Genomic DNA, 24,154 nt, shown 5'->3' on the forward strand with positions numbered 1-24,154 from the left:
GTTATGCTTGCAGATGGGAGCCTAGCAGAGCTGTCCTCTGAGAGGCCTCACCCAACAAAGAATTGAAACCGATGTTGAGAAGTGCAGCCAAACATTGGGCAGAGCACAAAGAGACTTGTGGAAGAGTGGGGGGAGGGATAGAGGGACTTGGAGTGAACAGGAGCTCCAGAAGAAAACCAACAGAGCTAACTAAACTGGGCCCAGTGTGGCTAGCAGAGACTGAAACAGCAACCAAGGAGCATGCATGGCTTGGACCTAAGCCTCCTACACATATTTACCTGATAGGCAGCTTGGTCTTCACATGGGTGCACTAGGAAGAGGAGCAGGGGGTGTCTCTGACAAAGATTTTCTTGCATGCTTTTGCTGCCAGCCCTCCTTAGTAGAGGATGCACTCAATCCTGAGGAGACTTGACATGTTGGGATGAATAGATGGTAGGGTTTTTTTAATGTAGAAAAAAACTTCTTTCAATTACAAATATAACTATTTTTTACAGCAAGTTCACTAAGTTGTTTCTAACGTTAACATATCTAAACACTTTGACAGGTAATACAAGATCTGCAGAAATCATGTTCCACTGGCTTAAAACCCATTTTCTTCTCAGTTCCATACCATTTATTTTGCGCTTTGGTTCACATGCTTCATTGTCACCCTTCTGTGATATTATACTCCAAGCTTATAAATCTGAGTCATTAGTATTATTGGTCAGAGAAAACATACAAATTTAAATATACAGATATACCACTATTCATGATGTTATTATTACAATTTCCCACCAAGCTTCAAAAACAGCAAAAAGATAGTGCAGTCAGAAAAATAAAATGTTTAACAACAGAAATCTGATTCAAAATAAGCAATCCATTCTTCACTTTTTCAATTTGACTCTGTCTATATAAAGCATCACCAAGCAGTGTCACTGAGCCATGGAAGTTTACACACTATTTTAAGACAAAATGCAGTGCTCTCCTTAGTCAGCAAATTGATCATTTCCCAGACAGTAAAAAAAGAAATCAAATTCATTAATTTTGTGACAAACTTAAAAGGATTGGAAATGTAGAAGCAACACTCAAAGTTGTATCCATTTTTAAAATTCAAATTTAATTCAAAGTTCTTTCATTGACAAGACAGTCCTATAGCACAATATTAATGGATAGAGTGCAGAAAGAAAATGCAAAGAGCACCATTTCGGATATAACAAAGTGAACAGTATTGACTGTGAGTGAGCAACTACTAACACCATGTTTGTGATGACATAGGTTTAATTTACAGCTGCATGTACCCAGGGACAAAGTATATGCCTATTCCTGCTATATGTACAATATACACATGAAAGCTATTTTTCTGTTATTGTTGAAGCATGTACTCTGAAAAGCATCACAATATATAAAAGATTCTACTTTTTAAAGTATTTTTGTGCCATGGAGGAGACAGTAAAGCATCCACAGGAGCCCATAGTATAGATGCAGACTGCAAAGAAACCACTGTGCAGAAAGGGACATGCTACTGTGACAATCTCCTGCCCCTTGACTTTGATTCTGGGTCAAGAACATGATGAAAATAATGACTAACATGACTAGTATTGTATCTTCTTCAATCTGGTACCTATAAATAAAAATAATAATTTTAATAGTGTTATATGTCCCTCTCAAACTATTTTTTCATGTCAAAGACAATTTTTGAGTAGTTTGTTGGCATTAGGCATTCCACTTGTTTTGTGTCACTTAAATTTTGCCAAAGCTATGAGTGGAACATACTGGTCCAATTTATAAAAAGACAGCAAGTACTGAAAAAGTTAAGTAATTATTGAGTTGTACCTGAAATGCCCTCTTGCCCCGCCCAAAGCACTAGTATTAAAGGCTTGATGTAGCTTCAGTATAAAGGATCTATAGGTAAGGACTTTGGAAGATGACAGGATGAACATTTGGACTTTGACAATAAATCAATACATTGGTACAACCACAGTTTGATGTGTTATTAGCAGTATTAGGACGTGGGGCCTAGTTGATGAAAGTGTGTTCTTAGGAATTTTCCCTAGAGGGATTTTATCTTATTTACAACTCCTTCTGTCTACTTCTTCCTTCCCAAGAGTCTTCTGACAAGCAAATTAACTTCTTCCACCAAATGCCATCTACCGTGCTGATAGTTGCTTTTTGACATATTTACACTGAAAATCATCATCAAAAGAAGTCCAGGAAGAATATAAAAATATGCAATTTGGCCAGAAAAGGAACATGTTGGGAGCTGTAGATGAGCATGCAATGGTTGCCAAAGACGTTCACATCACCAAACTAAACCAAGTGCTTTGCATCAGAATAGGAAAGAAGCAAGTCAATCCTACTTTCAACATTTGGCTTACTATACAAATATTTATGAAGGCATTTATAGTTAAGCTTTATGCTAATAATAACTTATAAATGATTTGCAAATATAACAAAACATTTGTAAATAGTAAGTAAAGAGATAATATGTCCTTTGAACCTAGAATATCAATTTCCATAAACCTAAAGAAAAAGAAATGTTGATTCAAAGAGAATATGCCTGTAATATACCTGTATTTAAAGTCCTATGCCTACTGATGCAAAACACTGGAAACTATATTAATACCTAGAAATAGAAGAATAAACTTGTAGTCACATTCTGTCATAGACTATAGCATATCAGGAAAGACTGCCTTAGATCTATACTACCTGTCTTAAGAGATTACCATATGTTTTTAAGTAGTAGGAACATGCTGTAAAGGGCTGTGTAAAATATACTCCTACTTTTAGAAAGGAATGGTGTGAAACACTAAATAGTTTTAACCATTATACAAATTTAGAGTTGATTACAAAATATACCTCATAGACTTAAAACTTATTTGTACAAGATTTTGTGGGGAGTAGAAGATGGAAATGCAAATAACAGGTTAAAAATATAAGCAACCCCAAACATTTAGCTTTTAGCTTTCCTGTACTTGGAACTGATGGAAACAAGAATGGCTCAAGACTAGACAAGGCTAGGTAAAGAGTGAGGTTGTTTGGAAGGATTCTTTATTCATTCTATACAAAAGAAATGTTAGAAGTCCTTTGCTGAAACTCTTTCCAGTGCCTAAAAGGTAACAGATCATAGTAGAAATGAGATAGTAAAGTCCTAGATAATTGCACTTCTCTGACTTTTTTCCTCATAGGGAGGCCAGGCTTTGTCCGGGACTCTCCGAGGGAGCTCAGGCCATGTTTAGCCCCAAATCAGAAGTGCATGCTCAGGGTCAAAGGAGCTCAGTGTCAAAACGGCCAGGCTGGGGGATCTTGTTTCGGGGGGGTGGAGGGGGGAGGGGGTTGCACAAGCTGATGCACCAACCAAGCACAATGCATACAGAGAACCTAGAGGCCCTATTCTGATATTGCAAATGGACAGCTCATTATCCGAGGTTGTGGAGGGAGCGAGCACCGTCTCTGACATGAACTCTGTAGCTCAAGATTTGATCATTTCCCCTTGGCAGGGAGGCCCTGAGGGAACACAGAGGAAGGGGAAGCAGGCTATTCAGATGAGACCTAATAGTCAGTGGTTAGATGGTGGGGGAGGAGGGCTCCCCATGTCAGAGGTTTAAGGGAGGGGAATAGAGTGGAAGAGGGAAGGAGGGTGGGAACCGGAAGACACAAGCAAGGGGATAACAATTGGGATGTAAGATAAATTATAATGAATAAATACTTTTTTAAAAGCAGTCAGGCAGCAATGAGGGCCCAGCCTCACTTGAGCAGGTCAGAGGCTGCTTCGTATGCAGCTGGCAATGGAAGCTTACCCAGAGCTCTGAAATTGAGAGAGAGACAGAGAAGGGATCCCAGTTTTGTCAGGGCCAAACAAAATGGCTGCTTCAGGAACGGCTAGCCACCCGCTCCCACAGATGGGCACTGTGGTGGGCAGAGCAGTGCTAGAAAGATGGAGGCACTGACCTGCTGGTGGAAGCTTACACTGGCCAACAGCACATGGCTGCTTGGCCAGCAGTCAAGCTCCTGGGGTCCAGTGGTGATTCTTCAGGGAGGACAGGAGGATAGAAGGGGAGCCCGTCCTTCCCCAGAATAAATGGGTCTCAGCCAGTTGTAGTAAAATAGATGATGCTGGCCTCTTTATTTTACGTGAAGCAGGAACTTAGAAACCTTAAGGCAGTGGGAGAGGTTTTGAGGGTAACATGTGTCTAATTCGCTGGGGGCTAGGGATGCCAGGGATTCTTGATCTACATGTAACAGCACAGCCTTATCATAAGAGGGGGAAAGCAGTACTTAATTATCCTGTGGGTGGGGGAAGAACTCCAGGTACGGTTAAAGGTCATTGGTTGAAAGTCAAGACACCAGAACATCTCATTAGCACAGTGTGGGTGTTTCTAGGAATCCCCAGGTGCACACTGAATGGGTTTCTTATCAGGAAAATGTTGGGCTTATAATCTCCCTGATGGCTCTGTGATGCTCCTGAGAGGATCTGAGGCTCCCCCGATCAGGCAGAAAGGAAACCCAGCTGAAAAAGGGAGTCCGTTACCTACTACAGAGTTCAGAGGCTATCTGGAAATGCCATGCTTCAACCCAAAAACCAGGGTCCCACAATACACTTCTTACTAGTCACATTGTTTTTTATATACATCCTCCTCTTCATTTGGCTTGTAAAACATACATTCTCAACTTAACAGGCTTGGTGTATAGCCATTGTGTCATGCTCTACTGTTTGGAGATGTTTTAGTTTGCTGCCTTTTTTTTTTTTTTAAATACTTGGTTGAAACTCAAAAATGGCCCTAGGTCCTGTTAGTAGCAACAATTCATTCTCACTTCTCATGCTTACATAGACAGAAAGGATTTATACTCTACTGGAATTTTGGGACCATGCACCATTGGTTCACATAGAGAAGAATATTACATGATGTATTGGTTAAGGTCAAGGAGGGGTTTTTACTTGATGCTCTGGATTCTCTCCTTCATGGCTGTCTCCCCAGGCCAACACTCTATTTTTTTAGTTTACCTAGGAAAAGTGTTGTATCTCAATTTTTTCTTTTTGTACACCCAAAAGCCAAAGTTTATCTGAATTTTAGGTATGGAAATCTATTCCTTTTATTGAGCCTATATTTATTAACATTCTGAACCATAAATCTGAAATCATAGAAGTTAAAGAAATCCATGAACACATAATGAAAATGTATGTATAATCTTGCAATCATTTATACTCTTTCTTGAAACAATCCATAGGATTGCTTTCGTTGGATATTCCAAAAGACCTATAGTCCAGGTGTAGATATAAGGTTATTGTGTAATTTAAATGCTGATTTCTATCTCAATGTTGTGTAAACACTGCTCCCCAATTGTTCCCTGGTATGACAAAAAAGGCAGCTTAAAGCAATAACTGAGCAGGGGAGAGAATGGGGCTGGACTTTCTGTCAGCAAGGGGAGGAAAAGGTAGAGGAGGAAGTAGGGGATTCAGCCAGAAGAGTCAGCCATGGAGAGAAGTCCAAGGAAGATCAGGAGGAAGGAGCTGGAACAGAGGAAAACTAGAAAGCACAAGCATTGCTTGGATGAATGTTGGGAGTAAGATAAAATAAAAATAGAGGGTTAAAATTTGAGCAGTTAAAATAAACTGCTCAAGATTGTGTTATGAAGCTTAATTTTAAACAAATATAAAAGAGTCTCAATTATTTGTAGGATAACCAGATTAAGAAAGAAACTAAGAGAAACAAACACAGTTTTATAAAAATAACTGTAATACAAAACACTGGTTAAAGCTCCTGCTCTGGCTAAGTGTGGTAGTGCATGCCTATATCACAGCACTTGAGAGGTAGTCACAGGAGGATATGTAATTCAAGGTTACTCTCAGCTATATAGTAAATCTACCTCAAGCCTAGGCAACATGAGAGTTTATTGGAAATGCAACCAGGTTTTAGACAGATATAGATGGATGTTAGAGACAAAGAGACAGAGACAGATGGATGATAGTTCATATATAATAGATTAATATAGAAACAATCAAGATATAATTATCAATCAAATAGATACAGAAGATAAAAAATAGAAATGATGTTACTGGGAAAAGGAAGAGGGCTTTCAGAAGGAATCTTAAAAAGAAAAAGATAGGTAAATTTGAGTAACACATGGCATAACATATATGAAACTGTCATAATGAAACACATAATTCTCTACACTAATCTAAAAATAGGAAACATGGTTTTTTAAATAACTACTGATTTTGAAACACGCTACTGTAGGCTCAATTTTCTTAGCAAATATATTTTATTATGAACTTATTAACTGAGAGTACCTCACTTATAACCCGATTAACCTAAACAACAGGAAAAGGAGATTAAAGAATACAATAATGAAACCGTAAGGATATCAGTTCTAAGGAATGTTTCTTCTGGTGTAATCAGCAGGATTTCTTCTGCTGGAACCTGAAACAACCAGAACCAGGAGCCTAAACTGGAGCCCAGAGCCCTGAAGCCTTACCTTGAGTGGTTCTCTCTAGGAGCATCTTAAAATGGAGCGATGAACAGCCAAAACTATCCCAAGTCTCCAAAGGCCTCGCCTCTTGTTTTTGGCTCATATATATATATATCAGAATTTGTTCAAGGATGTTTTTCTAACTTCTGTTTGTTTTAATATCAACATTTGCAATGTATTTCAAATTTATGTTTAAAAACTAAGGGGGACATAATAGCAAGAGGATTATATTCACAAAAACCAGATGCAAAAATGATTAACTGCAGTCTGTAATCATTGGAGACAGATGTGTTTCAAAACCTCTTCTAACTTACAAACTTTAAAAGGCAATGATTCATATAGTCTATGTCACCCAATGCTTCCCAAAAGGTCTAGAACATTTTTCTATAATCAAATACAGAAATATTATTTCTGCAATAAACTGAGAATGATAATATTTAGTGGGACAGAGATTATAAACTGCATCGTATGGGTTTCAGTTAGAGTTTTGCTACCATATGTGAGAAACTTCGTTGTTTCACTTTCCAGTACTTTGCAGAGGAGATAGTATGATTAAAGGGTTCTGAGCCTAACTGAAGCACTATCACACTTTCCTTCAGTATTTATCTAGAGATGAGTAACTACTATCTATTATCATTTCTCTGAAATAGTCTTCGTTATCATCACTGCTCTTAGTTATTCTCCGCAGCACAATCTTACAGAAACTGGAGCATAATAAACTATTATCCAAGGAGATTTTAATGGGAGATTATCTTTGGCTTCACACCTGTGGTGAGTGCTTCATCAGTTGCACTTGCATATATCTCCTGGGATAACGCATAATTTTCTTCTGCATCATGTTTCCTATATCGAAATCAGTATTCCTAAGTCTACACTCCAACACCAAATTCTCACCCCCACAAAAAATTATTGTGTTCTCGTAGCCCTAGTGAATGGACCTGGTGATCCTCTTGTCCTACAATAAAACAGGCCTTCCTGAAATGGAACAAACAGTCTTAGGGCATAATGAGTTCCTTTTATTAAAGATATTTATACAAAACCAAATGATATTGTGAGCATGCTCATAATATGGAACAAACGGACCATAAATGAAATTCATTTAATCTTATTTGATTGTCACTTCCATGGAATTCATAACTAGGCTTTGTTCCAAAGGCCCAAAACTTGAACCTAACATTTAAGAAAATGAAAGTCTATGATCTGAAATCCTTTGTTGTCTGTCAAAAGAATAATTATTCTACCTGTATTTTTAGGGTTCCAATAGCACATAGAGAAGAGACATACAGAATGACTTCTCATCACTGTTCCCTGCTGACCAATGGTATCTGGCAAGTCCAGGACAGCCAAGACTACACAGAGAAACCCTGTCTCAAAAAACAAACAAATAAACAAAAAACAACAACAACAACAAAAAACTTGGTACTACAAAAAATTCCAATGCACAATTTAATCATCGGGTTTTATTAAAGATTAGTATTTACGATATCTGTAGATACATTATAAGCCCATAAAAAATTGGCAATAGTTATATTGAACCACAGCATTCCTAACTGTATGGTCAACAAGAAAACTGCTGAAACTATGAGTAATATTTCAATTATGTTACTTTATGAGTATGAATGTAAGTTGATTGGCATACAAAATAATATCTTTGAGACTCATGAAAGTGTTACATAATTAGACATATATGGTGAAATTAAATACATGTATAACAACAACAATGATGACAACAACAATAACAATAATAATAATAACAACAACATAGGCCACTTAACAATAATGGCTTTTTCTGGTGAAGAAAGGAATATGGCTATTAGCAGCATTACTACAAAGTGAGTCCAGGACAGCCAAGGCTACATTTAGAAACCCTGTCTCAAAAAAAAAAAAGCCATAATTTGAAAAGAGAACATAGAAGGGTTCACGCAAGAGTTTGGGGGAAGATATGGAACGGGGAGAATGATGTAATTATATTATAATTTCAAAAACAGGCAAAGTAATTTGTAAAAGCATTAGGCAGGATAGGGATACCTCCTAGTAATCATTGCCAATATTTTACTGAGTTCTCAAACTATTGTGTTTTATCTCCCAACATGGGAACAATTTAGCCAAGATGTTTAAATAGTAAACATTGTTTATATCACTAAAATGTATTTTGACTGGGAGTGGTTGTACCTGCCTAAAATCACAACATTCATACAACAAAGGTGAGAGATCACTGCAAGTTGAAGCCCAATATATTCTACATAGTCAGCTCCTGGTTAGCCAAGGTTACAATAGCGTGGTCCTGTCTCAAAAACTTTGTTCATAAAAAATTTTATTTGAAGCTACAAAGCCAAAATGTTCTTATCTTGTAGAAAAAGCAAAATATTTGATTTCTATTAAATATAATAAAAATGTAGTAAGTATTCCTCAGATTAACCATATTGACCATCATGTTCATGAATTGATCTCTGTAAACTCTCTGGTATTTGATTGTACATAACACAAATATAAACACATGCAAAAACACAAACACACATTTTATTTCCTTCTCTAGGCTAAGTGAAATATTGGTAAGCATACTTGTTTTATTTTATGAATTCAATGAGCTCATTAGCAACTATTATTTAATTCTATTATGTGTTTTAGACAATGGAAGTAAATTTATGTATAATGCAGGCAAGATCTCTTCATTTGCAGAGCTCTTGTTCTTTTTTGTTTTTGGCTTTTCGAGACAGGGTTTTCCTGTATAGCCTTGGCTGTCCTGGACTAGCTTCGTCAACCAGGCTGGTCTCGAACTCACAGAGATCTGCCTGCCTCTGCCTCCCTAGTCCTGGGATTAAAGGTGTGTGCTTGGCAAATCCCTTCTTCTTATTACATCACAATCCCCATGCAAAGTCAATCCATAGATCACTCATGGCAAATTTTATAGCATCCTAGTGTTCTTGAGTGTTTTGTTCTATTTTCCTATAGAACTTAAATCTCTGTGACAAAAATAAGGTGGCAGATAATAGACAGTGTTAGGTATTTCTACAGCACTTCATACAAGGTCCATGCACCTGTCAGCAAAAGATCATTGGAATGATTTTTCTACGTGGTTACCAGTTCTAATTTTACAGTACAACTTTTCATTTTTGCAACTATTATGGGACCAATGAAGCTATAGTCTGCTAGAACTTTTATTTGACAGTTACTTGTAAGTCCATAGCTACCCAACTGCCAAGAGTACTTCAGGGATAGGCACTGGACACTACCCACCATATTGATGCCAGGATTTTGTTTGGGTTGATATTGTGACTACCATGTGCAGGTACCACAGCTACTGTGACTTCACTAGAGCCCTAGCCATGTCATGTCCAGAAGACATTTCACAGCAGCCCTCCCCTTTTCCTGACTCTTATATTCTCTCTTCTTCCTTTTTTCTGATGTTCCCTGAGTCCTGGTGGTGAGAGACTTACATGGCTGTCTCTTTGGAGCTAAGCATTTCATAGAAAATGTTTTGCTTTGTCTTTATTATCTTCATATCCTGACCATAGCCCCCTCCCTCCTCACCTCTAAGTCTCACTCTTCCTCCCTCTTCACTCTATATTCCCTCCCCTATTCCTCAAAAAAAGGGAGACCCCAACCCCACCAACCTACCCAGCATATCAAATTGCATCGGGACTGAGCACATCTTTTTCACTGAGGCCCGGCAAGGCAGCCACACTACGGGGAAGTGATCCAAAAGCAGGCAACAGAGTCCATGTCAGAGACGACCTCTACTCCCGTTACTAGGGGACTCACATGAAAACTTAGCTGCCCATTGGCTACATATATGTAAGGGTCCTAGGTACATTTCATACATGTTCCTTGCTTGGCACTCCAGCCTCTTCAATACCCCCCACCCCAACCCTGAGGCCCAGGTTATTTGACTGCATTGGTCTTCTTATGGAGTTCTTGCCACCACCACCCCCAGGTCTGGTCCTTCTATCCTTCCTCCTCCTCTTCCACAAGGCCCTCACACACCACCTAATGCTTGGCTATGAGTCTCAGCATCTGTCTCAATCTGCTTCCTAAAGCCTCTCAGAGGATAACTGTGCTAGGCTCCCATCGTGGGTGTCTTTTTGGGGTCTGTTTTTTAATTTTATTACACTATGTTACAGAAGGCCATGTTCATGCGGGTATCCTTCTCACCAGATTTCAGTTGAAATGTGGTTTGACAAATTGTGGAGAAGAAAAGGAAAAGCAAGAGTAGGGAAGGAAGATGGAGAGTGCGTGTGTAAGGGGGCAGGAAAGACGGGTCTAGCACAAAGTATAATGACATACGTATGAAAATGTGACAGGGAAACCCTTTCTCTGTATGCCAGCCAATAGTAACAATTAAAAAAAAATCATTCTTTTTCTTGATAGCTGAAAATCCAGAGAGGAAACTAATTTAGATCTTTCTATACAGGAGAAGCATATTAAAGTGCTAACATCAGCGCTTCTGTCTACTTAATGTTGGTGAGAGACACATGTTGCCTGCGCACATGCACGTGCATGTGCACACACATGCACAGACACATACACTCACATGACAGAGTTTTCTTCCCTTTGTCTGCTGCCTTCATGGCACAATTCCATAATCCATCAATACACGACACACTGTTCTATACAAACAGCATGCTGCAAAGCTCATGTAACTATAGCATGTTTAGTATGTCCCTGGCTATTAGTGTCATTCTTTCATATTTATTTACACAAAATGATGGCATGGGCACCACATCTGGACCATTTGTTCTTTAATGAGAACAATTTTATAACGGGATGCTGTTTTGTTTCTTATTGTCATCCACAATGTGATTGCACATCACAGCCATGGACTGATCGTTGGCAAGACAGTAATAGAAATCAGAGAAAGACTTGTCCATTTCAGTAGGCACAATATTTTAGGGAAAGTGCAGTCTATAGAAAATGATGAGAGAAGACACTAGTTTATTCATCCACCTTAATATTTCATTCATCCTTTCCTTTAATACATCATGAAAGACTATCAATATAAAATTTAGAAACTCGACATCTCACTGATTAAAACACCACTTTGTTTTCCAAAAGTGATTATAGATTTTCTGACAGCAAAGGAAATTTGGGGCTACCAAAGCTTTCCTATATACAAATTAAATAAAACACGTGCATTTTTGTGCTCTAAATCATTGCATGACTCAAACTCAGTCTCTAATCCCAAGAAATCTGTGTAATCTGTGTTACACAGGAGCAAACAGGAGCAAGACAGGGGAATGAAGCCAAAGTGAAGAAAGGAGCATTTGCTTGTTTGTTTGTTTCTTAATCAGTGTAAAATCCTTCAATCATATTATGGAATAACTGGGTATGCCTTCAGGGGGGCTGTGTTGAATAACGGGGGAGATATGAATCTCGCTTGGCTATGCTCTTTCTATAGAACAAAAGGACAGGAACTAGAAAAGGAAAGGCATTTCTAAGGGTCATTTCCCCAGAGTATATCTCCCTCTCCTGCCCTTATTTTAACTGATCCTATTGTAAAAACAGAGTTCCTTGCCTTATAGAAAGTTCAAAATCAGCAAAGTTTTAAGAGTCCACAATGAATTTGATGATGCTTGCATGCCCTTTCTCAAATCATTGTTGACCTCAAATTTGTCCTAGTACTTACTTGGCAATGTTATAGTGGACTGTATAAAAGCAAAGTCTAGCACATAGTTCCTTTCTCGTAGAAGGAAAATAAAAATTTCGTCTTTCCACATGCAAGTCCCTTATTCCCTTTATCAAACAGGGGGGAAAACCACAACTGATAATTCAGTGAATCGGTATTGTGAATATCTTACGATAAAAGCATGCTGTTTCCAGAAGAGGGTTTCCATTAGGCTTAAACTGACAGATCTCACTTGACTCTGAAATATTTCTGGTAGACTTCCATCGTATCATTGCTAGCATGGTCTGAGAGATGATGAGTTCAACAATAAATACATTCGAGCAACACAGAGTATGTTAGCAAATATATGGTAATCTCTTCAAACACTTAGCACTGTGCTAACCTTCCGGGAACACCTAGAGATGACGTAAACTTCAATAAACTTGCTGTCATACCGTGAGGAATTGAAAGCCCTTGACTTAAGTGAACGATCAATTACATAGTCCCAAGATTCAAAGTACCTTCATGGTGGTGTCACTTTGCAATCTTGAGACATCAGTACATTCTGGGTGTCCATTTCTAGAGGCAAAAAGCAAGAGGCATGAACTAAACTATTTCTCCTAAATATTTAATTATTCTATACATTTAGTCCACCAACTACTATATGTTCCTAAAAGAGAGATGTAAACAATAATATTTATATGTGTAAATTCTGTAGTTAAAATATCTTGGCTCAAATCTCCTGGCCCTATTGCTTATTCTTTATGGGAACTTGAGTAACCTAATCTTGCTCATCCTAAATACCTTTAGTCATTAAGTAAGGATATTATTGATGTTTACATCACTGTTTAAAGAGGCTTAAGTAAAATAATCTATTGGGTACTTATTGTTTTGAAACAAACCACACAAAAGGGTGGCTTAAAACAGTAAGTATATTATAACTGTTTCAACCTATAGGGTGTCTGGGTTTGAGTTTTTGTTCCATATCCTACTCTTGCATCTTCAACTAATTATAAATTGAATGGATAGCCATCTAGAATATTCAGAGGCCAACTAGTGTAGACTGACCTTGATGGTTTATCAAGGGCAAACTGGCCCCACGCCAAGATGATTTTTATTTGTCAACAGACTTAACTACATTATGTAGGAACTCCAGGATGGGCAGGAAAGACATGAAAGTGCTCTTAACATGAGACTAGCAGCTTCCTCACATTCTATTTACTAATCAGAGCAAAAACACAAGTACTGTCTGCCCCAAAAGGATGAAAACTAAACTTTACTGCTTGGTTTATGGATGGATATGTGTTGATCCTTAGAGAGGAGAAGTGAGGAAGAAAGAGTCAAGAACCAAAGCTTTTATTTTTCAATTGAACCGCTGCATTCTTTGAAGAACTAAATGTGCTGGGTAAAGGGGTAGCAGCTAAGTACATAGTTTTGTAGAGATCCAATGTCAGGTGACTATAATTGTTTGTAACTCCAACTCTGGATGTTCAGTCCCCTCTCTTTTCCTCTCATGTGCACACACACACACAGACAGAGAGAGAGAGAGAGAGAGAGAGATTAAAATGAATGAAAATAAATACCAAGTAAAGCATTGATCATTGTCTCTTTACATTCCAACGAGAATGAACCAAATAAATAAGAAGACTGTGTACAGATCAAAGCTCTTAAATTTATATGAGACAAAGATTGTGTAAGATGGCACTGAAAATGAACAACATGGAAAATTAAGGTTGAGTGATCAGCTGAAAAGATTTAACTGTGTAAGCAACATGCCTGGATAATAAAGTTAAGAACAAACAGAAAATAAGCTAGATGCTTCCTTTATTAGGATCTATTTGCTTAAGAGGTCTTTAAACATCTTTACCAAATTAAAAAGGAGATCTAACTTGCCAATATGTCCTTTATCCTTCTGTGTACCTAGGCTTAGAAGACAAAGCATTTGAGAAACAATGAAGCTGCAAATAGTCTGTAACTAATCTAGGTCAATCCATAGTGAATAATTAGAAAAACAGCCAGAGCTACCTACACCTGAGACAGAGATACTAGGACTGAAAAAGCAAAAGTGATGCATGTGAAGAAGGCTGCTCTTGGACCTTTTGGAAGGCATCCAAGACTTTTTTCGTGACTGCAGAAGATTTTTACCATTGAGGAAGAGAAGTCATACTTCAGCTACAGGACAGACAGATTATTCTAGGAATTGAAAATCTGTGGGCGTTTTTCATAAGAATTTGGCTAAATAGTGTGAAGGTTAAGACGAGAAGAAGCAAATGACCAAGAATTTTTGAGGTCCTTTTGATTGGATTGTGTTATGTATCCATCTTTGTTGGAAGAATCTGCCTTTTTGGGGTTGCAGTCCTCCCAGTCCAGATAGCCATTCTGAGCTCAGTGTTAGCTGCAAGACTCCCTCTCACCAGCAGGTCCTCCAGCTCTCTGCCTGACTCCATCTGGAGAGTGTCTTTAGACATAGATGCCCCTAACCACATTTGGTATACAGCCTTGACACAGCTCCCTGCTAGCTCTCCCCTCCCTGCACCTATAGGATAATTAGATACTGTGATCCTGTTCATATTATAGGAGCGTGCTGCCAAATGCAAAACAAGCATCCTTAAAGTGCCTGGTTTCAACCAATTATATACACCTATCCGGGAAGCTCCACCCCCACTGCCCAGGGGCTATATAGCCTTTGTTCTCCATGATTGAAGTTGCGCATGCTCCTGAAATGGTTCCCGGAGTGTTTGATCTCCATCATGCTTATGGCTTTCCAGGCTCTGTGCCTCGTCTTCTGCTCCTCTGGCCTTGGTGGGCTGGTGGCCAACAGCCCCCCAAGGGAAGAGAAGAATGACACATCTTTTATTATCAATGTTTCAGTATGAACACACCTAGCTTGCTTTCCTAACCAGAAGTACTTTCTTTCTTTGAATAAGTTCTGTTTGAGGGTTAAGTTCTGATTTTGCTTTTCTCATCTTCTCTTCTTTTTTCCTTTCTTTCTTTCTTTCTTTCTTTCTTTCTTTCTTTCTTTTTAAGCACAGTGAATGAACATCAGGGTTACAGGGTTAAGGATCCTAAGCTTAGCTCTGGCTTTGCTGTCAAGTCACAGAAACTTCTTTAGGGCTCAGGGGCCAGTAATAATATTCACATTACAGAGTTATTTTGACCATTAAATATGAAGTTACAAAGGTCTAATATCCAAAATATATAAAGAACTCAAGAAATTAAACATCACCAAACCAAATAACCCAATTGAGAAATGGGGCTTGGAACTAAACAGAGAATTCTCAACAGAGGAATATCAAATGGCTGAGAAACACTTAAAGAAATGCTCAACCTCCTTAATCATCAGGGAAATGCAAATCAAAACAACTCTGAGATTCCATCTTACACCCATCAAAATGGCTAAGGTAAAAAATTCGAGCGACACCACATGCTGGCGAGGATGTGGGGAGAGAGGAACACTCCTTCATTGCTGGTGGGAATGCAAACTAGTACAACCACTTTGGAAATCTATCTGGTGCTATCTCAGAAAAATGGAAATAGGGCTTCCTCAAGACCCAGCTATTCCACTCCTTGGAATATACCCAGAAGATGCTCCAGCACACAACAAGAAAATTTGCTCAACCGAGTTCATAGCAGCCTTATTCATAATAGCCAGAACATGGAAACAGCCTAAGTGTCCCTCAATAGAAGAATGGATAAAGAAACTGTGGTACATATACACTATGAAATACTATTCAGCTATTAAAAACAAGGAATTCCCGAAATTTGTGGATAAATGGATTGAGCTAGAAATGATCATAATGAGTGAGTTAACCCAGAAGCAGAAAGACTCAAATGGTATATACTCACTTACATCTGCATATTAGCCCAAGGGGCATGTCCCACAAAAGCCTTCACTTACCAGGAAACTGAGACAGAGGGGAGGACATTCTATTGGGACTCTAGATGAGAGAAGCATGGGAGAATGGCAAAGTAGAAGGATCCCGAGGGTCCTAGAAGCCTACAAGTAAAACATTATGGTAGGCAGATTTGGGCACAGGGGTCCCGCTCAAACTAAGGCACCAGCCAAGGACAATACAGTCGGTAAACCTTAAACCCTTACCCAGATCTAGACAATGGACAGAACATTCTCCACAGTAGAGTGGAGAGTGGGATATTAGTTTCTCACATACTCTGGTGCCTCACCTTTGACCATGTCCCCTGGAGGGGGAGACCTGGTGGCACTCAGAGGAAGGACAGCAGGTTACCAAGAAGAGACTTGATACCCTATGAACATATACAGGGGGAGGTAATCCCCCTCAGGAACAGTCATAGGGGAGGGGAATAAGGGGAAAATGGGAGGGAGGGAAGAATGGGAGGATACAAGGGATGGGATAACCATAGAGATGTAACAAGAATAAATTAATAAAGGAGAAAAAATATATGAAGGTACATTAAAAAAATATTTGCCATCTATATTTGTTTATACATGTTATTTATTTAGCAACACATATATATTCCAAACCATGTATTATGTATTGTGGTTGGAAAGTAATATGTCCACCATAACCTCATGTGTTTACATACTTGGTTGTTAATTGGTTGACCTATTTTGAGAGATATAAAACCTGTATGGCTAGCAGAAGAAATGGGTCACTTTAGAGGTAAGGAGAAGCCTTGAAGGTGATACTGTCTTCTGTTGTCAGCCCAGACTCTCTGCTTCCTGGTCAGCATCATGTGACAAGCCATGTGTCTAGTTCCAACCATCATAGGGGACGTCTGTTGAGGTCTGAATGAAAAATGTTCCCATAGACTTGGTAATTTGAACACCTGTTCCTCAGTAGAACTATTTGGGGAGTTTTGGTGCTGTAACCTTTCTAAAGTATTAAAAGCCTCAGCACTATGGTGGGGGACGAGCCCCATCAGCCCCTGTCAGAGATTTAGGGGAGGAACAGGGTGGAAGAGGGAGGGAAGGTGGAATGGGAAGATACAAGGGAGGGGATATCAATGGGGATGTAATATGAATAAATGATAATAAGTAAATAAAAACATTAAAAAAAAAAAAAGGTCGGGCTTGCAGGTGTACACCTTTAATCCCAGCACTCTGGAGGCAGAGGCAGGCAGATCGCTGTGAGTTCAAGGTCGGTCTGGTCTGGAAAGAGAGTCCAGGATAGGTAAGGCTACCCAAAGAAACCCTGTCTTGAAAAAGAAAGAAAGAAAGAAAGAAAGAAAGAAAGAAAGAAAGAAAGAGAAAAAAAGCCTTGTCCGCTTGTATTTGGCACTGTCTTCTCTTCTCTCTCTCTCTCTCTCTCTCTCTCTCTCTCTCTCTCTCTCTCTCTCTCTCTCTCTCTCTCTCTCTCCCCACTCTCTGCACCCCCTCTCCCTACCTCCCTGCTTTGCTTCATGCTTGTGGTTGAGGTATGAGCTCTGAACTTTCTTCATGCCTGCCACCATACCTCCTTGCCTCCCCACCGTGATAAACTCTTACCCCTGTGGAACCATCAAACCAAGATACCCTCTCCTCCTTGAATTGCTTGGGTTGTGGTTGGTTTGTTAGGATGATCTTTCCATGCACTGTTTAAAGATTGTCCCTTGTATTATTCAGCTGCTGATTTCTGTACCAGCGGAGAGCTGAGTACAGACCTGGACTTTGGTATTGTTATGAATTACCTGTCTCCATGTTTTGTAAGCCTTGTTCTCAATTGCCTTCTGATTGGTTGAAAAAACAGCTGACTTGCCTAGCAAAGGCAGGACTTCAGGAGAGATAGAAACTCTGGAAAAGAAAGAGGGGTGAAAAGATTCACCTACTAGGCATGGAGGAGAAGGTCAGATGCATGAAGCTGAAGAGAGATAGTGAACCATGTAGCAGAGCATAGGTTATAAGAGATGGTAGGGAACAACAGTAAGATGAGGATTAAAGCTTTTTAAAATAAGTGTAAGTCCCTGTGCCATTATTCAGAGCTAGAGCAGACATAGAAAGTCCATACAGTTTTATCACAGGAACAGAAAAGTAATGAATACTGAGTTCCACGTGCAATGCCCTCCTTCTTATGATAGACTGTATTCTTTAAATCATGGTCTAAACTAAATAATTTTTCCAACAATTTTTTTCTTTAGGGCCTTATGTCCCAGCAAGGGGGAAATCAACTAATATATCATGTTGATATAATAGGTAAATATTTATATCATGTTGATATAATGAATAAAATATTAATGAGTTTACAGGTTATTCCAGGAAATACTGGTAACTAACTAATTTTAAAAAAAAGAATATAATGGCAGGGCTGGCTCACCCGTTCCTGTGTCCTCAGGGCATGACTCTTAGCAATGAACATTTGAAAATAAACATAGGTGGACAAAAGGCTATGCTGTGTGATACACTACAGCTTCTGTGACAAGATTTTTTGTTCATCTGTTTGTTTTATTTTACTGAGGGTAGGAGAGGGATTTTGGTGCATGACCTGTAAAACATAAACATTCAATAAACATTTAAATATATATATAAATGATAGGGAATTATTGTCATGTCTCCAAAGAAGGTAAATTGATTTTAAAAATTAAATGGATTAATGAGTCAAAAAATAACAAACCATGTATAATTTAAATTCTGGTCTCTAAACACTTATGAGAATATTGTATAACAAATAATCAGAGATAAAGACAAACAGCATGAACTGAAGTTAAAACAAAGAAGAAAACCACTCTAGAAACAGTTAACTCCTTGCGGCAAAATTGTGGGATGCAGAGGGAGTCTTGGGAGTAAGGTTCTTCCTAATGGGAGAGACCTTGTTGACACTGAGCCAAGATGGTATTTTGTTGATCATGTGAGGCCATCAGTGTGCTTTTGAGCCTTTAATTTCAGAAGGATTAACATAGTGAAAGAGGCCAAAAGACAAACCGAGAAGCAAATAAAAAAATTTTAGAAAGATTTTTTTCCCTGACTACTTTAGTAGAGAAATGAAAAGACAAAGCATAGAGGCAGAAATAAGGTGGGGAGTTAAAGATAAGAATGGGTTAAAGGACTGTTTAGAGGAAAAGGGAATTTATAATGTATTGAACACTGAAATTTATATAAAAAATAAAGCTTACTAAGAAGCTTATCTCAGAAAACTATATCAGTAGTAGCACCAGTAGCAGCATTAACATAGACATAGCCCCCCCCCAAAAGAGAGGTGCATGTTGTAAGTAGGTAGAGAATGCATTCAAGTGGGATATACTGACTGACAGACCAGCAGCATATCCAGATGGAAACGTCCAGAAGCTGAGGCCCAGACGCAGAGTGAGCAATTTACTTTACCTTTCTTCCTCTGCAAAGTGATGGGATATTGCTTGGCAATTCCCTCCAAGGACCAAAGAGAGGATTAATGAGGCAGTGTTCACATTTATTCCACACCAAGGATCAATGAGAGCTTGGCAAAGAATTAGGTTGAAGTCCCATTACATGAAATTGAAAACAAGGCAGCTTAGATATGAAAGTCATGGAGGAGACAGAACAGAAACCCGCGAGGCAATGCTGCAGGATAGGATTCTACCTAGGCACTCGCTCTGCGCGCAGCCTTCACGTGGGTAGACATTAACCTGCTTTTAGCTGAAAGCAATGGAAGCAAAGCAGCCTTCCTATTGTCTACCATCTTCCTTTGTGTCTCTTTCCAAAACCTCCAGGACTAAGCTCGCACGTGAACTTAGGAGAGAGCCAAGTGGAGCCTCGTAACACTTCCCACTGAAGCACATTTCAGACTTTCTTGTTCTGCCAGCAACACTGAATGCTGAGACATTAGCTGCCACTGTCTGAGGTGAGAGGGGGCTTCTGCTGGCTTGCGTGCCAGTGATTTACGACAACACGGAGACTTAAGTGAACGCTTTTGTTAAAGAAGGTATGCTGGACACCACTGCCAAGCCAGCATCCCGTGTCTGAGATTCTCCTAAAATGTGATTCAACTCAATGATACAATTATGCGTACAAAATAGGAATCTGCCATAATCATTCAAACCCCTTTATTCCCAAACCTTATTTTCTTTCCCTCTACTTCAGAGAGGGCAAAGAAACAACGACTAATATGAAAACAGCACATTCTGAGAAATCAGATGGGCTTGGCTTCAAATTTGTCACTAACTAGATAAGCTGGTCATGGACTTTAATTTTTTGACTCTGTGACTTTATTCATGCCCAGTCTGTCCCCTCTCAACCCCAGTGACTTTGTAAAGTGTCACGATATACAACTGTATTGTTGCCATTCATGTCACATAGTAAAGGTTAGTAAGACTTTCTGCTCTTTTTTTTCCCTAACCTATGGAACAAGCACAGCATTACTCACCACAGGCTGTTCATTGGTTGGATGATATAAAATGAGTTAATCTCTTCAGCCTTGGGTCTCATACATAGTTATTACTAAATGGGTTGTGGTTGCTGCTGCTGGTACTGTTGCTGCCGGTGAGGATGATGAGGTGGCTTGAATCAGATGGCCCATCGCAGATCCTCAATGAGTGTAACTGGATAGACTACGAGCAGGAGTCCTTGTGTGTAACAACAGAAGGGATTGTTTAAGAAAATAAAGCACAAGAAGACAGAAATGGGTCATCTCGCATGAGTAAAACATTATCTGGTTTGCCTCAGTTTTAAACTAAGAAGACTGATATATTGTGTAGATGTTTTTTTAACTACAATGAAATAGTAGCTTGGGGGCTCATTTTGGAGCACCCGCCTTATAGTAGAGCTGTGGTTCTCAACCTTCCTAATGCTGTGACCCTTTAATACAGTTCCTCATGTTGTGGTGACCCCCAACCATAACATTGTTTTTGTTACTACTTCATAACTGCAATTTTGCTATTGTCATGAGTCATCATGTAAATATTTTTACGGATTTTGTCAAAAGGGTCACAACCCACAGGTTGAGACCACTGTGGTAGAACCAGTCACTGCAACCCTCTCTGAACTCACTCTAATTTCTCCTTAGCAAGCCCAAGACATTGGTCTCTTGTGGCCTTATCCTAAGAAGACCTCCAGAAATGATATAAAGGAAATGAACAATGTGTCCAGAATTAGAAAAGTCAGTAGAGAATGTTAAATTAACACACAGTCCTGCAAACCCATGATCCAGTGGCTTCTGGGGTACTTTGAACCTTAACTTAATGTCAGAGCAATCTTACATTAAAGTAACTGCTCCCTCTCTTTGAAAACTGGTTTCTCTCATGGTATTTTATTTCTTGTCATGTTGGCAAGTTACAGAATCGAACTATACACTTTTTTAAAACAGTGTCATTTGAGACCAGCATTGGGAATTATGGGGAAAAAATATGGCCCTACTTCTCTCCCTGCGACTTGAGACTTCAAGTTGTTGGAACTACAAAAGCCTTCAGTCGTTACTAAAGAAGAGCGAGCCATGGCTAATGCACGCTCTCAACATTGCTCTCTTGGATTCTTCTGTTCTCACAGCTAACCTGGAAGTTAAAGACTACCTTGACCTCCTACCCCTCCCGCCAACACGTCCCCAGTGCTGAGAACGCAGGTGTGCACTGTCACGTCAGACTCTTCCTGCTGCCTTGTGCACTTTTGTTTCTGTCCCACACCACCGACTGCCAATTTCCTTAATGTCCTCCTCACCATTAAACACCCAGGTTACTACTCACCTTATAACTCAGAGATGTACTTAATCTATTCATCCTCAAGAATGAGGAATAAGTTATCTCTCCCAGCAGTATCTGCTAAGCCCCCTGGATAAATGGTAATTGGCCTTAATGATGTAGGTTAGGCCTCATCTCTTGCTCTGTTTAATTACCATTTAGAAGAATGAGTCCACATCTCCCTTCCACTGCATCCCTCCTTACAGCCACTCTAAGACCAGAAAATCAAACACAATGGCACCTGGGGAAGGACTAAAACCTTTAAAAAAAAAAAAAGTCCATCTCATCACCTCTTTAAACTGTTCTTTAGGGACTACCACTTACCCTGTCTCTTAAGAGGACTAGCACTGGTAATGTGAAAGAAAAGACAATTCATAATAAACATCCACAAGCATAATTCAGGCCAAACAAACTAGCCCAACCTCCCCAATGCATGATGTTTTATATACAGAGACAGTGAGATAACTTGTGGTAGAACAAAGTGAAACTTATTTTATAACAGATTCAGAACCAGCCTCATGTTTAGAATATGCTCTTCATCATATATGCTGTGAAGCTATTCTTCCATGCAGAATTGGGGGACCATAATGCCCCAGGGTTATATAGGGAGGACAGCAGGAGCTACCCCTCCCCCACCCAACCTGGCACCACAAAGCCAGGTTCCCCATCATCAGGAATGTAGTACCCTAACAATTATCAGGTTTCCCTCGTTGCTTGATCTTATAAGAGTTTCTCCCCTGGACCCTACAGCCCCTGACTATGCAGATGAAGCATCCTCCAACATCCTAGCCCTGGTTAATGGTACAAGGCCACACAAACCTTGCCCCAGAGACCCTGGCCACCTCCCCAGGGGCCATAAATACCCCCACAGTAAATGGAACTAGTGCTTGAAAGCTGTTCCTGAGTGTATTCATCTCCAAGCAAGATCCTGCATTGCACCTGCACCCAGATAAACTGCTCTCCCTCCAGTCCAGCCTGGTTCACAAAGGGCCTAGCTACCCCAAAGGAGAAGCAGACACCAGCTGCAACTGGCACTCAACATTGATGAAACATTACCACAGGTACTAGTTCTGATAGTGAGTGGTCCTGGACTTCTGACATTGTCCCCAAAGCACTAGACCTCCCCACTCTGAGGGCTATACATCTCTTTTCCTTCTTTGCTTTCAGTTTGTGCTGTTGCCGTGGATTCAGACATATTGAAACAGTAACTGACACCTTCTGGCCAGGGCTACTCCTTGGCATGGGTAAGTAGAAAGCCCTAAAACCTCTGCCCAGACCCAGACAACTTTCTTGGATGCTGAAATTGCCAATAATTCATATCTTTTTATCTACTTAAAAAAGAAAAAAATTCTGGTTACACAATGACCAACTAAAAGCCATTTAGGGCAGCCACCAGCTTTTCTGAAATTTGCAGGCAGGCTTACATCTGGGACTTTGAGGAATCCATGGTGGAGCTGTATGGCCCCCAGGAAAGCTGCTCTCTGACCTTGGCATTTCCTTTCCTTTTCCATCATGGGAAATAACCTCATCATATCAAAAGAAACTTCAACTTAGGGAAACACAGGCCCTTCTAAAATCCTATGGAATAAAATTCACCAAAAAGCAAACCTCCTCATTTTGAAAGGAAGTCCTTAAAATAGCACCATCTGTATATGGCTGCAGGAGATCCTTAAAACCCTGACTCATGAACTCAATCAAGGTCCTTATCTCACGTAGTGCCAAGACAACCCAGAAGGACCAACTGCCTCCCTCCATTTTCTGCCTAACACAGCTACAATCTACCAATGCGGGACCCCCTAAAATGGGACCGACAGAGGGCGCTGCATCCCCACCGCCTCAGTCAGACAAGTCTGAGAATGACAGTCCTAAAGATTGCCCCTTTTCAGATCTCACAGCCCTTGAATAAGAAATTAAAGGCATACAAAACACGCTCTCCTCCTCAGTCTAAGCAGCATGCCCTTGCCTGGTGCCTATCCCATAAGACCTTTTGGAGGAAGCTCTCAGCCCCATCCATGCTACTCCGCCAACCATGCATTCCTCGGGACGCCACTACACAGCGATCTGCCCACTGTCTGTCTCACTGGTTACCATGGAGCCGCTGGAGCAGCCCTGATCCAAATACATCATCTAAGCTGCAACTTCCAGGGTAAGCTTAGCCATGGGTCCCACCATAGACAGGCATCTCGAGTTCCTCCAGAGACAGATCGCCTCCCTAGTGGGGGTTGTTCTAGGAAATTGGAGAAATCTGGACTTACTGAGTGCTGAATAGGGTGGGACTTGCATTGTATTAAAGGAGAAACGATGCTTTTATGTCAGTGAATCTGGACTGGTGCAGCAAAACATACAAATTCTCAAAGATCTCCAGGCACGCTAGGTATCCACATCCCTACCCCATGATAGTCAAATCCCCTAAGGGCTTAGCTCCTCCCCTTCTTTGGACCTGCATTGGCTCTTGGAACCCTGACCTCATCCGATCTCTAAAACAGCAGGTCAGTAGCACTAGAAAAA

General features: G+C 39.9%; 1 long non-coding RNA gene across 1 annotated transcript; it reads right to left on the reverse strand.

Moving 5' to 3' along the window:
* Positions 1-313: 313 nt before the first annotated feature.
* Positions 314-20,535, reverse strand: LOC311608953. The gene is made up of 3 exons (XR_014783198.1): positions 20,341-20,535; positions 12,571-12,628; positions 314-407 (listed from the first exon to the last, which is right to left on the reverse strand). It is a non-coding gene; the product is annotated as an uncharacterized lncRNA (long non-coding RNA).
* Positions 20,536-24,154: the final 3,619 nt, after the last annotated feature.

This window comes from Acomys minous (assembly GCF_964271855.1).
Source record: "Acomys minous genome assembly, chromosome: 11".
Classification (NCBI taxonomy): domain Eukaryota; kingdom Metazoa; phylum Chordata; class Mammalia; order Rodentia; family Muridae; genus Acomys; species Acomys minous.